The sequence below is a fragment of the Dendrobium catenatum genome, unplaced genomic scaffold (genome assembly GCF_001605985.2).
Source record: "Dendrobium catenatum unplaced genomic scaffold, ASM160598v2 fragScaff_scaffold_1074, whole genome shotgun sequence".
Lineage (NCBI taxonomy): Eukaryota > Viridiplantae > Streptophyta > Magnoliopsida > Asparagales > Orchidaceae > Dendrobium > Dendrobium catenatum.
In genome coordinates, this window is record NW_021319536.1 from 826,625 (window position 1) to 842,620 (window position 15,996).

The 15,996-nt window shown below is 36.4% G+C and overlaps 1 protein-coding gene across 2 annotated transcripts in view; it reads right to left on the minus strand.

Moving 5' to 3' along the window:
* The window catches only part of LOC110103205 (PITH domain-containing protein 1), a 105,305-nt gene that overhangs the window by 62,148 nt on the left and 27,161 nt on the right, over positions 1-15,996 (minus strand). The gene's annotated exons all lie outside the window — the stretch shown is intronic.

The window sequence follows — 15,996 nt, forward strand, 5'->3', positions numbered from 1 at the left end:
CCACTTGATCATTAGGTCTTCTAGGATCATCTTGATCCATAGTAGCTCACATATTCCGAAGGTAATAGCTATGCATTCTGCTTCTGCACTAGACCTTATCACCACATTATGCATCTTGCATCTCCATGTAACAAGATTTCCTCCAAGAAATGTACAGTATCCTGAGGTAGATCATCTATCTATTGGTGATCCTGTGTAATATACATACGTATATGCTTCTGGGATTATTCCTCAATCTCTTCCGAAGAGAATCTCTTTAACTGAGTTGCCTTTAAGGTAGTGCAATATTTTATCTACAACTTGCAAATGAGTCTGCTTTGGAATTTGAATGAACTAGCTGATCATACTTACAACAAATGCAAAGGTATATCAATTTTCACAAGTTTCTAGTAAGCCCCTTATCTACATTTGGGTCTTCTTTAGCTTCTCCCAATTTGAGATTTGGTTCTACCGATATTGGTGCTAGTTTACATGCTAGCTTATCGATTTTTTTAAGAAGATCATTAATATATTTTCATTGTGAAATGAAAATTTCTTTGCTAGAGTGGACTACTTTAATTCTGAGAAAATATTTTTATCCACCAAGATCCTTGATCTCAAATTCCTTAGTAAGACATTTCCTTAGAAGCACTTTCTCCTTTTCATCATTCCCAATCAAGATGATAGCATACACATACACAAACAAAATTGTGACTTCCTCTAAGTCTAAGTATTTGAAAAATAATGTATAGTCCCCTTGGCTATGTCGATAACCATTAAGTAGCATGACTTTTGAGAATCTTCCAAACCAAGCTTTAGGTGACTGTTTTAGCCCATATAAAGCCTTTTTTATCCTACACACTATGTCACCCTCAGATTTCTCTTTGAATCCTGATGGAATTTTTATAAATATTTCTTCCTCCAAGTTCCCGTGTAGGAATGCATTTTTGACATCCAGTTGTTCCAAATGTTAGTTATAATTAACTGCTAGTAAGAGGAGGATCCTCAAGGTTTTCATCTTGGCCAAATGGTGCAAAAATTTCCTGGTAGTTAATTTCGTATGTCTGAGTGTACCCTTACCTTTTCAGCGTACCATCAGCTTTGTATTTCACAGAGAACCCCATTTGCAACCAACTAGTTTTTTTTTCTACTGGTAGGTCGGTGATCTCCTAAGTATTGTTCTTTTTCGAGGCCTACATTTCATCTTTGAAGACACTTCTCTAATTTGTATCAGATAAAGCCTCTAAAATATAATTAGGAATATGAATATCATTTAATGTGATAAAAAAAAAATTGTGTGAATTTAACAAGTTTATGGAATGATACAAAGTTGATTATGGGGTACATGGGAGGTTTTTTTAGCAAATTTGTTTTTCCCTCAATTTCAGGAGACTGTTTAGATTCTTGGATTTGCACTGGAGCATAATTTGAATTTGTACACATGAAATATACTTTCCCAAATCTCTTGTTATCAATAATAGGTTTGTCCCTAGTTTACTCGGCTTTGACTTCAATTTTAGGTGGATAAGTTTGAAGTGAAGCTGGAAGGTCAAGAGGGACAATCTCACTTTTCTCCTAAAGATGGGTTTTGGTAAAATTAGATTTTTTTTCATCAAAAGTAATGTCAATAAATACAAGGGTTTTCTTGGTGAAGGGATTATAACACTTATAACATTTCTACATGGATGAATATCCAACAAAGATACATTTAAGCAACCTTGGATCTAATTTTCCTCTATTTTGGTTGTGAATGTGAACATAGGCAGTGCACCTAAAGATTATGAGTGTAAGGTTATTATAGGTTCAAAATTCAGAGTAAAAAAAGGATAGAATATCCATTGCTGTTTTTAGTCCAAATGTTTTTTAAGGTAGTCAGTTTATGAAATGTGTAGCAGTCAGAAGGGCTTCTCCCCAATAGGATTTGAGTACATTGTGGGTGAAGGCTAGAAGGTGATCATTTTTTTTTCTACAAACCAATTTTGTTGTTGGGTGTAAATGTAAGAAGATTCATGAATGATACCTTCTTTTTAAAAGAAGGAAGTTAGGGTTTGGTTAAAATAATATTCAGTATTGTCGAAACAAAAATTTCTTATTTTTACCCCGAATTGGTTCTGGATCATGGTGTGAAAAATGGAAAAAATAGTCCTAACATCGGTTTTATTTTTAAGGAGAAAGACACAAGAGACTCGAGTGCAATCATCAATAAAAGATACAAACCATCGGGCCCAAGAGACGTTAGGAATTTTTTAGGGTACTCAGATATAACTATGTACAAGGTAGAATGGGATATCACATCTCTCATTTTTGTTTGAAACAAAAAACTCATTTATGTTTGGTCAAGATTTAAAATTGTGCAATTGGGTATTGAGGCATTTTTTGTCATGAGGAGAGGCAGAAGCCTCAAGGCGTTTTGAGCCGAAGCCTCGAAATCAAAAAATTGTGTTAAGTCAAAATAAATGTTAAAAGTAATTTTGTATATAATATTCGAATAATATGTTAAAGGATGACACATTAACTTCTTATTGAATTATGAAGTAACAAATCGGCATACATATCAAATAAAAAATTGCACAAAAGATAAAATGGCAAGTGATAAATTGCGTGAAATAAAATTGAAATACAAATATTATAAGAGCAAAATAATATTAAATATATGAATGGCATAAAAGTATCATATAATATTAAGTTCAACTCCAAATTCCTTATTTCTCAATTTCCTACTCATCCACATTTAACTCCTAAAGAAAATTAAAATAGTTGAAAAAAATTTAAAAATTATTTGCACATCATCACTGAGGGATTTTTTATTAGAGTCGTCATCATAACAAATTGGTCTCTCCCTTATCTCATCCTATGGAGTCCAATGTCTCCCTAATTGCTTCTTTTTCATTTATTTTAGTCATATTCCTCTTTCATAAATGTTTTCATTAACATAAAGATGAGACTAATACTCTAAAAATTTTAGAGGTAATGGAGATGTACGGGTTTCAAGTGATCCGTGGTGTGAGCTACGGCGATGGTGACTATGGAAAAAACGGAGGGTTAGAGGTCTAGGCAATTGAGAAGAAGTTGTTGCAGCTTATGGGTGCATTAAAGCGTGATTTGTTTGGGACTTTAGTTTAAGATTTATAAAAGTTTTAATATATATATATATATATATATATATATATATATATATATAAACTGGGTGAAGCATATAAACTGGGTGAAGCATAAACCTAATGCCAGTGAGGCATGGTGTGCCTCAAAGCAGGCCTCAGCCAAGTTAAGGCACAAGTATTATAAAAAAAAATTGAGGCTTAAGCCTCAATGCATTTTTTACTAGAATTGCACTGAGGTAGGCCTCAAGGCGAGCCTTATATTGCGCAATTTTAAACAATATGTTTGGCTAACTTACAGGTTACATAATGAAAATATTCATTTTTTACTTATAAAATAATTATGGATACATATTTTTTAAGACATCAAAAGATAAATGTCCTAATCTAAAATGATGAAGCCAAGTAGTAAATTTTTTATTAAATAGGGATAACAAAGAATAGCCATTATTACATTTGCTTAGCCCTTTCAAATAGCACAGTCCATCTCTCTCATTAGCAAGTCAAATCTTCTTCCTTGATCCCTAGTCCTGAAATAAGCAACAAGTAAGGTTAAATAGAACTTGACGATTATGGTCACTAGTAATTTTTGTATGGAAATTAGATTTAAGCATAAATGAGATACGTAGAGTACATTTTTAAGAGAGGGGGAGGGAGATAAGGGTATGTGATGTAAGCACAGTAGATAGAAAAGCCAAACAAGGAGAACAAAGGGCAAAACTAAACCAAACTTGATTCAAATTGTAGCAATCATCTATAACATCCAAAATCTAACGAAGAAAACTAAAAGGGAATTCAAAGAAACAAAGAAAATAAAAACAACGCTATCCTCAGACAACCGTCGGAGCGGGTTCCTCACATATATCAAAAGTAGGTTAAGTAAAATAAGTGCTTATGGCTAACAAACCGAGGGTCCACCACTACAAGATAGTCCAACCGTCCAATCCAAACTCGTCCAGCAAATGCTCCCAAGTCAGCCAATAAACATCACCAAAGCTCAAGAAGAAGGATACAGATGGAGTGGAACTTGCGGAGAAACGAAAGAGGTTAGAAGCCGAGAAGAAGGGTGGAAAGAACTCGCAAGTCTTTCTTAGAGGAGAAGGAGAATGGAACAAGCTCGCAAGCTTTTACAAGAAGAACCCACAATTTTATAGCAAATTTGCTCTCAATATTCAACTCCCTTCCTTCACAAAATATCTCATATATATAGGCATGAGAGGGGAATACAAACAGCCCCTCATTAATTTAAAAGCTTATTTAAATAGGGAATATGAAAAGCCAACAGCCATTCCAGGAAACAAAGCACCAAAGCCACGAAAAAGCCCCCAAACAGCCACGGGAAGCAGCCCAGCCAGGGACCCGAAGAGGCAGCCGCAGAAACCCAAGAGGCCTGCACGGAACCGAGGCACCAAAGCACGGGAAAAGCCACCCTGCAGCCAACCAAGAAACCAAGGGGACAAAGGATCAGAATTTTAAGAAGAAGAGGGGAGGAGAAGAGACAAGACCACTCCAATAATGAATCCAACTTATGAGCTTACCTTAGAACATTAATGAGCTATGTAGTTCTCCCAATGAATGAACTAAACTTCAGCTCATCATTAATGAGCTAGCAACTTAGAAATTAAGCTCAACTCCAATGAACCATCCTCCTCCACACATCACCATAGAGCCCCGAAACCGTGGACCATAAGCCAACCCGTGAACCAGCAGCAGCCAAGGACCAATCTAGTCAACAAACTAAAGGTCTACCAAGCCCAAGCACAACCTACCATGATCATTGGATGTTTTCCCATCATTGGATAGCTTAAAAAAAAAAACATAAAAATCATACTAATGTTCAATATAAAATAAAAATACATAATATTTGATAGCATCAATTCCCCCGTGGTGGAAAATTCCCATCTCCTGATGAGAACGTTTCAGCAACTCTTTCATAAAGCTCCAAATTTAAATTTTTTAGATCAGCAACATCAATTAAGGTGCAATCAGTTATTGGTTGATTGCTCCATTTGACCAAAAACCTCTTATGTTCACCATTTCTCGTTTTAGTGACTTTCATATCAACAACATCTTCAACTTGATCTTCAGACTTTGCCAAAGGAGTAGAGAATGGCAAAGTTTCAATGTCTACAGAATCATCAGAATTTCCTTCATATAAAGAAAGGTCATAAACATTAAAAACAGGAGAAGTGCCAACAGTAATAAGTAGATCTAGCAAGTAGGCATTAGTGCGTAATTTTCGTAGCACACGAAAAGGACCAAATTTCTTTCTGCTTAACTTTCTAAAAGTACCAACAGGAAATCGTTGGCGTCGAAAGTAAGCCATAACCAAATCAACCACATTGAAATTCACTTCTTTTTTATGCTTATCAGCAGTAGATTTGTACTTATCATCAAGGTTTAAAATTGCGTAAATAAGCCTCAAGGCAGTTTTCGTCCGTGAGGCGAGGCGTAAGCCTTGAGGCGGTCTGAGGCGTAAGCCTCACGGACGCAGAATTACGTAAATGAGAATTTAAGGATTTTAGCAGGTAAATAATATCAAGATTCTATCATACAATAAAAACATCTAAATGATAAGTGGAATTAATTGAAATTAAGAAAAGAGAAGCAATAAAAGCATGTTCCAAAGTACAAAACCACAAAATTATAGTCTATCAGAGCTCCCAAAGTACAATTAAGAAGGAACATATAAAATCCAATCATATCCCATCACTAAATGGGTCTTCAAGGGAATCTTCTTCTCCAATTGTATCTATGAATGTCATAGCTTCATCATCTTCAATATGACTCACTTTTCTCTTCCCTGTTCAATAAGAATGATCATTAATTCATTATCATGTTAATTGTTCACTTGATATAAATATAATGCAATAACATATAAAAAATTGTGGAATACTTTTACTTGATTGTTGTGCTGCAGAACTAGTGGATGTATCTGGTGTGGTACTAGTGGATGTGCCAACTTGATCTGCTTCGCCCCTCAAGATATCCACATTAAGATCCTCTAGCTGTAAGTCTGATAATGTCAAATCTGTCTCATCATCTATGAACCACTCATTATCAGATGACACATCATCACACACCAACGGGTCCTCATCATCCTTCAACCCCTTATACCTCAACCTCCTATCTCTTAACCTCTTATTGTGCATAATATATACTAGGGAGTTCATTCTGAGTGTTGATAGCCGGTTTCTTCTTTTTGTTTGCACTTGACTATATGTACTCTAGTTTCGCTCACACCCAGAAGAAGAACAAGTGAGGCTCAAAACTTTTACAGCAAAATTTTATAACTCAGGAGTGGAATCACCAAATTGGATCCACCATTCAACTGTTTTCAAGAAGAAAAATGATAATCAGAACTTAATAAAGTATCTTGCATTTACCAAAATAACTATACCTGGAGATCGTTTGGCAATTGTTGATTTTGCTACATGCAGACCAAAAAAACCCTCTTTATTCCGAAATAGAACAAGTTATAAATCTGCAAGCTCCCTATCTGTCTGCTCCGGTATTAGTCGTTCCATGTAATGATACAGACCAAGCTTCACCTCTGGGTTTGAAGATTTTCTCTCTGAATATTATAATTGAGGATTGAGATAATATGCCGCTGTATGTAGATGACGGTGTAACTGTACCTCCCACCGAGCATCAATGATATCCCAAATCTCTCTATAACTTGCCTCATCTCCTCCCAAGTTGTGTGAAATGAAATTGGCCTCATCCATAGCATTATAAATAAAACCCATGGCTGGTTTCATCTCGGCATTAACAAAACATAGAACTTACACTAAGGGTTTCGTGCTCAACATGGCATAGGTCACAGTAGCCCAAAATTTATCATTTAGAATTATTTTTCTTATTTCCTTCCTCTCACTTTTCTTCCCCCACACAGAGTTAAGTCATTCTGTTGATGTCTTCCAGAGGTTGTCTCACATCCAACAGGCTCTGCAGTGTTAAATAAGATGTGGCAAACCTGTAGATTTATAGTGCACAAATGTAAGAGCATACATTAGGAATTGATAATGACTTGCAGTGCACAAATGTAAGAACATACCTAGTGGTTGCAGGGCGAATGATTTCCTTCTTTGAAAACTTTCTCATCAAGGCTAAGACCCATGAATGGTGGTAAATGACCTTTGTGATCTTCTTCGCCCTAGAAAGAGCGCTCTTGTGCTGAGGTAAGTAACCAAGTTCCTCCAAAATGAGATCGATATAATGTGCTGCGCAGGGGGTCCAATATAGGTGTGTCCTCTTCTCCATCAACATCTGACCAGCTGTTTTGTATGCACTGGCATTGTCAGTCACCATTTGAACAACCAATTGTTTTCCAATCTCCTCAATTACCCCATTTAATAAATTGAAACTAAATGAAGTATTTTTAACCTCATATGAAGCTTCAACTGATCGTAAAAATACCATGCCATAGGGATTTTTGACAAGGATGTTAATCAAGCTCCTGCTCTTCATGTCAGGCCATCCATCTGACATAATGGTAACACCAGTCTCAATACATGTCCGTTTAATCTCATCAATGCTTCTCTTTGTGTTCTGTAGCTCCTCCAAAATCCATGTTCGCAACTCGTAAATGGATGGTGCCTTCAACCCTCTCCCATACAACCGTACAGACCGTAACATATTGAAGTAGGCAGGCGATGTCGCAACATTAAATGGTATGGCATTCTAAAAAAAAAATTTACCTGCCGATATCCATGCAAACCTGGCGTCGACCCTCTCTGGTACCAGCCGCAGGCATCATCTCTGCTTGTCCTCTATCCTATCCTGGATTAATCATATACTGATCCATAGGACCCCGTGCACCTCTATTATATAGTGGAGGAAGAGCCATTTCCATTCTCGCTCCCGAAGTAAGCACCATGTTCGAGCCTTCCATCAAATTGCTCCTGTTGTAAGTGTTTTGTCGTGATACTTTTCTTCATGTAAGCAATAATTTCATCCTTCACCTTGTCCGGCACTTTTGCATACGGTGCTACGTTCTTATGAGAGCATGATAAGTGTTCCTTCATGCGTGTTACTCCGCCATTCACTACTTTCTCATAAAAATTGTATTTTAAATACACATACGTCTTCTAGACGCCTAATATGTCAACTTGCACACTATATTTTCAAAAAGGGTCACACCGCAATGACGTATTCGTCTTTTCTTTGCCTCTAATCATGTTTCCTAATGCAAAAATCCAAAAACACAAAAAAAAATCAAAAAATCAAAAACCCTAGATTTTCTTTCACTTAAAAAATCTAATCATAAACTAAAAAAAAAACTAAAATCGATTGTGGACTTCTCCTAGAGGGAGGCCGGACACTTCAAGTTCGCCAGAGACAGGCGGCGCCGGTAGGAGAGGTGGCGGGAAGGGAGGCCGAGCGTGCAGGAGCTCGTCTGGTTCGCGAATAGAGGCTGCGGGAAGGGTTTTTTTCGGGATTGCCTGGAACCGAATGGGATGAAGGGGAAAAATGGCTTCATTTTAAGTAGGTGGGACCGGGTTGATGAGGCGTACGCCTCACCTATAATTGTGCCTAAGAGGCGCGCCTCAGCCCAAGTGAGGCGTACGCCTCTGCCAAGATGAGATTTGCGTAAGCCTCGAGGCGTATTTGGGGCAAACTGCGCAGAGGTGCGCCTCTTATTGCACAATTTCAAACAGAGCTTAGCATTAGCCTTTCGGAGTTTTTCAAGGACCTGCTGTTGGACAGTCTTTATGTGATCAAATGGTTCAAAAGCTTCAGCACTAATTTTTTTAGGTAAGGGCAAGCAGTTTCTATCTAAAATATGAAAAATAGGTTGCCCATAAATAATTTCAAAAGAGTTTTACCAGTTGAACGATTAACAGAATTATTATAAGCAAACTCAGCCTGAGATAACACTAAATCCCATTGAGAAGATTTTTCTCCAGCAAGGCATCTTAAAAAATTTTCTAAACTTTTATTGACCACTTCAGTTTACCCATCAGTTTGAGGATGATAGGCACTACTAAATTGAAGAGTAGTTCCAAGTTTTGCCCAAAGAGTTCTCTAGAAATGACTCAAAAATCTAGTGTCTCTATCAGAAGTAAAAGTACGAGGAATATCATGAAGACAAACAATTTCTTTAAAAAACAAATCAGCAATGTAAGAAGCATCAGAAGTTTTTCTACAAGGAATAAAATGCGCCATTTTGCTAAATCGATCCACAACCACAAAAACAGAGTCAAATTTTTTTGAGAAGTAACCGGCAAACCCAAAATGAAATCCATGGAAATATCCTCCCAAGGTTTGTTTGGAATAGGCAGAGGAGTATACAAACCAGAATTTTGTGCAGTTCCTTTAAAAGATTGATATATTTTACATTGCTTAACCAGCTTAGCAATGTCTTTTCTCATATGAGGCCAAAAATATTTTTCTTCAACCAAAGCAGTTGTTTTCCCTTGCCCAAAATGTCCTCCCAAACCTCCACTATGTAATTCTCTCACAAGTTGTTCTCTTAAAGAATTCTTAGATATGCAAAGTCTAGTTGCCTTAAACAAAAAACCTTGATGTATAACAAACTGAGCAGAAGGATCTGTTCCAAAAGCAAGACAAGTAACCCAAATATTTTTAAAATTAGAATCACTCGCATAAGTATCTTTCAGAAAATCAAAAGAAGTAACAGTCCGAAAAATAATTATCAACAAGTGAGATCTTCGACTTAAAGCATCGGCAACCTTATTCAAAACCCCAGTTTTATGTTTGATATGAAAAGAATACTCTTGCAAGAAAGAAACCCATTTGGCATGTCTTTTGTTCAGATTTTTTTGTGAACCCAAAAATCGTAAAGCCTCGTGGTCAGTATTCATAATAAATTCTCGTTGAATCAAATAGCATCTCCAGAATTTCAAAGCTTGAACAATAGCATAAAATTTCAAGTCATAAGTAGAATATTCAGATCGAACATCATTTAATTTTTCACTAAAATATGCAATAGGCTTTCCTTCCTGAGTCAAAACAGCACCAATACCAATATGCGAAGCATCACAATCAACTTCAAAAACTTTTTCAAAATTTGGCAGACTAAGAATTGGAGCTTGACTCATTTTAATTTTGATAAGTTGAAAAGTTTTTTCAGCCTCAGGGGTCCATTTAAAGATCCCTTTTTTAAACAATCAATGATATGAGCGATTACAGAACTGAAGTTTTTAATGAATCGACGATAAAAAGATGCTAACCCATGAAAACCTCTTACCTCACTAATATTTTTAGGAACAGGCCAGCTCTTTATTGCCTTAGCAAACACAATGTAACCCAAGAATGTCAAACTTGAAGTCATAAAAGAACACTTCTTCAAATTGATATACAATTTTTGTTCCCTCAAAGTTTGCAAAATTTGTTTGACATGAAAAAGATATTCAGATAGACGAATGTTGTAAATCAGAATATCATCAAAATATACTACCACAAACTTCCCAATAAAAGGTCGCAAAACATGATTCATTGTTCGCATAAAAGTACTTGGAGCATTTGACAAACAAAAAGGCATAACAAGCCATTCATACAAGCCCTCTTAGGTTTTAAAAGCAGTTTTCCATTCATCCCCAGCTCTAATTCTTATCTGATAATACTCACTTTTCAAATCAATTTTTGAAAAAACTTTAGCACCACTTAGCATATCTAGCATGTCATCCAACCTAGGAATTGAAAACCTGTATTTGATGGTTATTTTATTTATGGCTCGACTATCCACACACATTCTCCAAGTTCCATCTTTTGTAGGAGTAAGCAAAGCAGGCACAGCGCAAGGACTTAGACTTTCCTGGATTAAACCCTTTTCCAAGAGCTCAGACAATTGCCTAGAAGGTTCTTAATGTTCATTTGGACTCATCCTGTAATGTGAACAGTTAGGCAATGTAGCTCCAGGAATTAAGTCAATATGATGTTGAATGTTTTTCATTGGGGGTAAACCAGATGGTAACTCATCAAGTGTTAAATCAGAGAATTCATTAAGCAACGGTTGTATTTCTTTAGGAATCTCAAGAGTTAAATCAGTTTCTTTTCCAAGCACCAAATATACCACATCAGACTGTGTTAATTCATTTGTGTTTAAAAGCAATTCAGGAGTGGAAAATTTCACATACTTTTTATTTTTGTTGCTGGGTCAGAAATGTTTTTTTATAGAAAAAGAGTGAACTCCTTATTATCTTTAATTAAGGTATAAGTGTTCTTTTCTCCATCATGAATGGTTTTATGATCATACTGTCATGGACGACCTAAAAGGATATGACAGACTTCAAGAGGTACAACATCATAAATAATTTGATCCTTGTAAGTTCCTCCAATTGTTAAGTTCACAGTGCATTGTTTGGTTATAAGAACCTCACCCCCCTCTTTAAACTAAGATATTTTATATGACTTAATAAGAGGTTTTGTTTTCAATTTAAGCTTCTTCACCATGTGTTGTGACACAAAATTTCATGAACTTCCACTATTAATCATTAAGGTACAAATTCTTTCTTCAACAGTGCAGGTGGTCCTAAAGATGTTTCTTCTAAGCCATTTATCTTCCTTTTCAATTTGAGCAGTTAAAACTTGTCGAATTACTAACAACGGTTCACCTTCATCACCTTCCAAGTCAAATTTTTCCATTTCAGCTTCAATTTCAGATTCTGTTTTGTTCTCTTCCTCTTTCTCTTCCTATATTTCCTTTTCATTTTCTATGAAGTTATTTCGTGGAGGGTTATTTTTTCTGCAAGTAGCCGACAAATGACCGTATATACCACATTTGTAACAAGGTCCAATAAGTTTAGATTGTTCAGTAGGCTTAGATCCCATTAACCCTTTACCCTTATCCTGTTTTGACTTTCAATAGCTTTAATTTTCACACCCGAAGTTCTCGCAGAAATTTGAGATTGAAGCTTAGTTCCACTAGTTTGTTGCCACTTATATGTTTCAGTTATTTTGTTGCTTCCCTGCAAATGTTGTTTTTCAATTCTCAAGGCCATGCGATAAGCTTCATCTAATTTAATGACATAATGCAAGTTAAGTTGATCTCGAATTGTCCATTTTAACCCATTAAGATATCTTGTTACAGTTTTCTCCTCAGACTCATCCAAATCATTTCTAGCTTGCAATTTATAAAAATTTTCAGTGTATTCTTCCACAGTTTGATTTCTTTGACGTAAATTATTAAATTCCTAAAAGATAGTTCTTGAATGATCAGAAGGAAGAAATTTTCCTTTCATCTTTTCTTTCATCCTATCCCAAGTTTGAATTTTTTCTTTGCCTCACCTTAATCAGTTGTTTTGTAAGTTTTTTCACCAAGTTAATGCATGTCCTGTCAGTTTTAAACTTGCGAATTTGACTTTTCTATTATCTGGAATTTCTTTCCATTCGAAAAATTGATCAATTTTCTCTACCCATTCAATGAATTGTTCAGGTTGTAATTTTCCTTCAAAATTGTGGACGTCGATTTTAATTCTGTAATCCCAATTTCTTTGTCGCCTATTTTGATTTCTAGGTTCATCCTCCTCACATTCAGAAGTTTGAATATTATGATTAACATCAGCTTGATTGACATTCAGATTAGCAATTGCTTCAGCTACCGTGTTGATTTGTTGTTGCAAATTATTCAATTGTTGCATTATTTGTTACCAATCCCCATGATCATTAGCCATTTGTTAATTACAAAAGAGAAAGACTCCTACCAACCCAAAAATAAGCGAACTTGTTCTGATACCAATTTGATGTAAGCACAATAGATAGAAAAGCCAAACAAGGAGAACAAAGGGCGAAACTAATCCAAACTTGATTCAAATAATAGCAATCATCTATAACATTCAAAATCCGACGAAGAAAACTAGAAGGGAATTCAAAGAAACAAAGAAAATAAAAACAACACTATCCTCAGACAACCGTCAAAGCAGGTTTCTCACATGCATCGAAAAGTAGGTTAAGTAAAATAAGTGCTTAGGGCTAGCAAACCGATGGTCCACCACTGTAAGATAGTCCAACTGTCCAATCCAAACTCGTCCAGCAAATGCTCCAAAGTCAGCCAATAAACATCACCAAAGCTCAAGAAGAAGAATACAGATGGAGTGGAACTTGCGGAGAGACGAAAGAGGTTAGAAGCCGAGAAGAAGGGTGGAAAGAACTCGTAAGTCTTTCTTAGAGGAGAAGGAGAATGGAACAAGCTCGCAAGCTTTTCCAAGAAGAACTCGCAGGTTTATAGCAAATTTTCTCTCAATATTCAACTCCCTTCCTTCACAAAATATCTCATATATATAGGCATGAGAGGGGAATACAAACAGCCCCTCATTAATTTAAATGCTTATTTAAATAGGGAATATGAAAAGCCAACAGCCATTCCAGGAAACAAAGCACCAAAGCCACGGAAAAGCCCCCAAACAACCATGGGAAACAGCCCAGCCAGGGATCCGAAGAGGCAGCCACAGAATTTTAAGAAGAAGAGGGGAGGAGAAGAGACAAGACCACTCCAATAATGAATCCAACTTATGAGCTTACCTTAGAACATTAATGAGCTGTAGTTCTCCCAATGAATTAACTAAACTTCAGGTCATCATTAATGAGCTAGCAACTTAGAAATTAAGCTCAACTCCAATGAACCATCCTCCTCCACACATCACCATAAGCCCCGAAACCGTGGACCATAAGCCAACCCGTGAACCAGCAGTAGCCAAGGACCAATCTAGCCAGCAAACCAAAGGTCTACCAAGCCTAAGCACAACCTACCATGATCATTTGATGCTTTCCCATCATTGGATAGCTAAAAAAGAAAATAACATAAAAAACATACTAATGTTCAATATAAGATAAAAATACATAATATTTGATAACATCAGTATGTCTCCTTGGTCTACTATTGTAGTAAGAGAACCATTAGCCGCAATGATTTTCTTATCACTTGGGTAAGGAGTACAGTTGATGAAGCAGGTAATGTCATGTGATATGTGGCTCCTGAGTCAATGATCAATAAAGCTTTCAAATGAATTCTAGAGACACTTAATCCAATAGATATAAAAAACTTACCTAAAAGTACAAAACAAGATGTAGGTGATTTTTCAAGGGATACTGGGACTTGTTTTAGCTTATCAATATTTTCTTTACATGGAAAGTTGGACTACGTTTATGGGGTGGGCTAACTTATTGTAATATTAGCATGTGAAGTGCTCTTTTGTCCACTTATTTGATTCAACTCTTTACCGGGGGCTTTTGATGTATCTTCCAACATGTCTCCTTTTATATCTTAATTTCTAGCAATAGTTGTACCAAAGGGAGTATTTGTCTTTATCTTTCGAGAATTCCTTATATTTTTCCATCCATGGTGCCTCTTTGGTTGTCACAATTACAGAACCTTCAACAACCTTTGGCTCCAGCATTGCCCCTCATCAGCTTTCTTCAACACAAATGAGAGAAATTATCTTATTTAATGAAGGTGTCTCCTTTTTGCCAAGGATCTGAACTCTCACCTGATCAAACTCCATATCTAATCCTGCAAGAAAGTCATATACTCTAGCTTTTTCAATAAAATTTTTCATGATAGCAATATCTTCTAGGTGAGAGTGGCATATTCTGTCACAATCTTGCTTTTATTTTGTGCTTCCCACCTTGACCTTAATTTTGAATATTTGGACAGCATCCCAAGCTATTAAAAAGGTTTACCTAGCAGCATCCCATATATCCTTTTGCAGTAGATAGGAACATAAAAATATCACTGATTTTTTGAGTCATGGAATTCCACAACCATGACATAATCATGGAGTTTGCTTCATCCCATGCCCAAAAATTAGGATCTCCTTTTGGTTATTGTCTAAGGAGGTGATGAATCTTTCCTTCCTCTTTCAAGTAGTTTTATACAAATTGAGATAATTTTTCCCATTTAAGCGATAGTAACGTTGCATATTTTAGAGATCACTTCCTTAGTGCACCATAGAATCCTCAATTTGGTCAAAATTCTAAGAAGAATTAACTTCATACATTGTGATATCAAAGGATAGCAATGAAGGTTATCTGCAAGATCCTGAGTAGCAATAAAGGTTGCCTAAAATTTTACCCTCCAAATTCTAGCAAGGGCAATGAAGGTTGATGCTTATAGCAGCTCCTGTTTGGTTATGTCAAGATGCATAAGTAGGTTTCTACTACAGGTCAGATCTTCAGGACACACACTTCATCATGTCCTGTCTCATGCACGATTCGATCTCACACACGCTTCGTTACGTTCGTTCGATTCCTTCAGACGAAACTCAGTAGCCCTCGATTCTCCCGATCGACTCTTTCGATGGATACGCATGAGCGGCCTCAGGCATGCATGCAAGCACACGAAACCTCGTCTCTCATGATCGACTCTTCCGGTTGATACGCATGAGTGTACACAGGCGTGCGATTCGCAAGCAGAGAATACCTCCTGCGCTCAATTCTTCGTAGACAGGCATGTTTGGCTTTGCTTCTTCAGGTTGCAGGCACGATACAAATAATTCGGACCACTTGACTCTTGTTTGAACGGCAATGAAGGTCGTTTGCTCATCTCTATTTTCTTCAATTAAATGCTCTGATATCATGTTAAATTCATAGATTTTAAAGGCTTTTTATTACTGCACAAACATGTCCCTATTTATAGATACATACAAAATATCTTAAAAAGAAATAAATAATTACATAATCATTCATAATTGGTCGAATATAATCCTTCCTAAATCAGCACCCTAATTATGGAAGGAGATCGGCGTGATCCAGGTGAGCCTCCCACACATCCCCATCCTAGCCGGGGTATCAAAATGCTAAGGGACGGCTTGGATTTTAACAACTATAAATGGAACTCTACGTCATTTGGAAATCAACTTTTCAAAAATTTATAGATTAATGCTACTTGGGCCATCCCTATTCTTGAATGCTGTGATTCTTTCCATCTTCCTCTAAGAGATTCAACGATTTGTAAGAA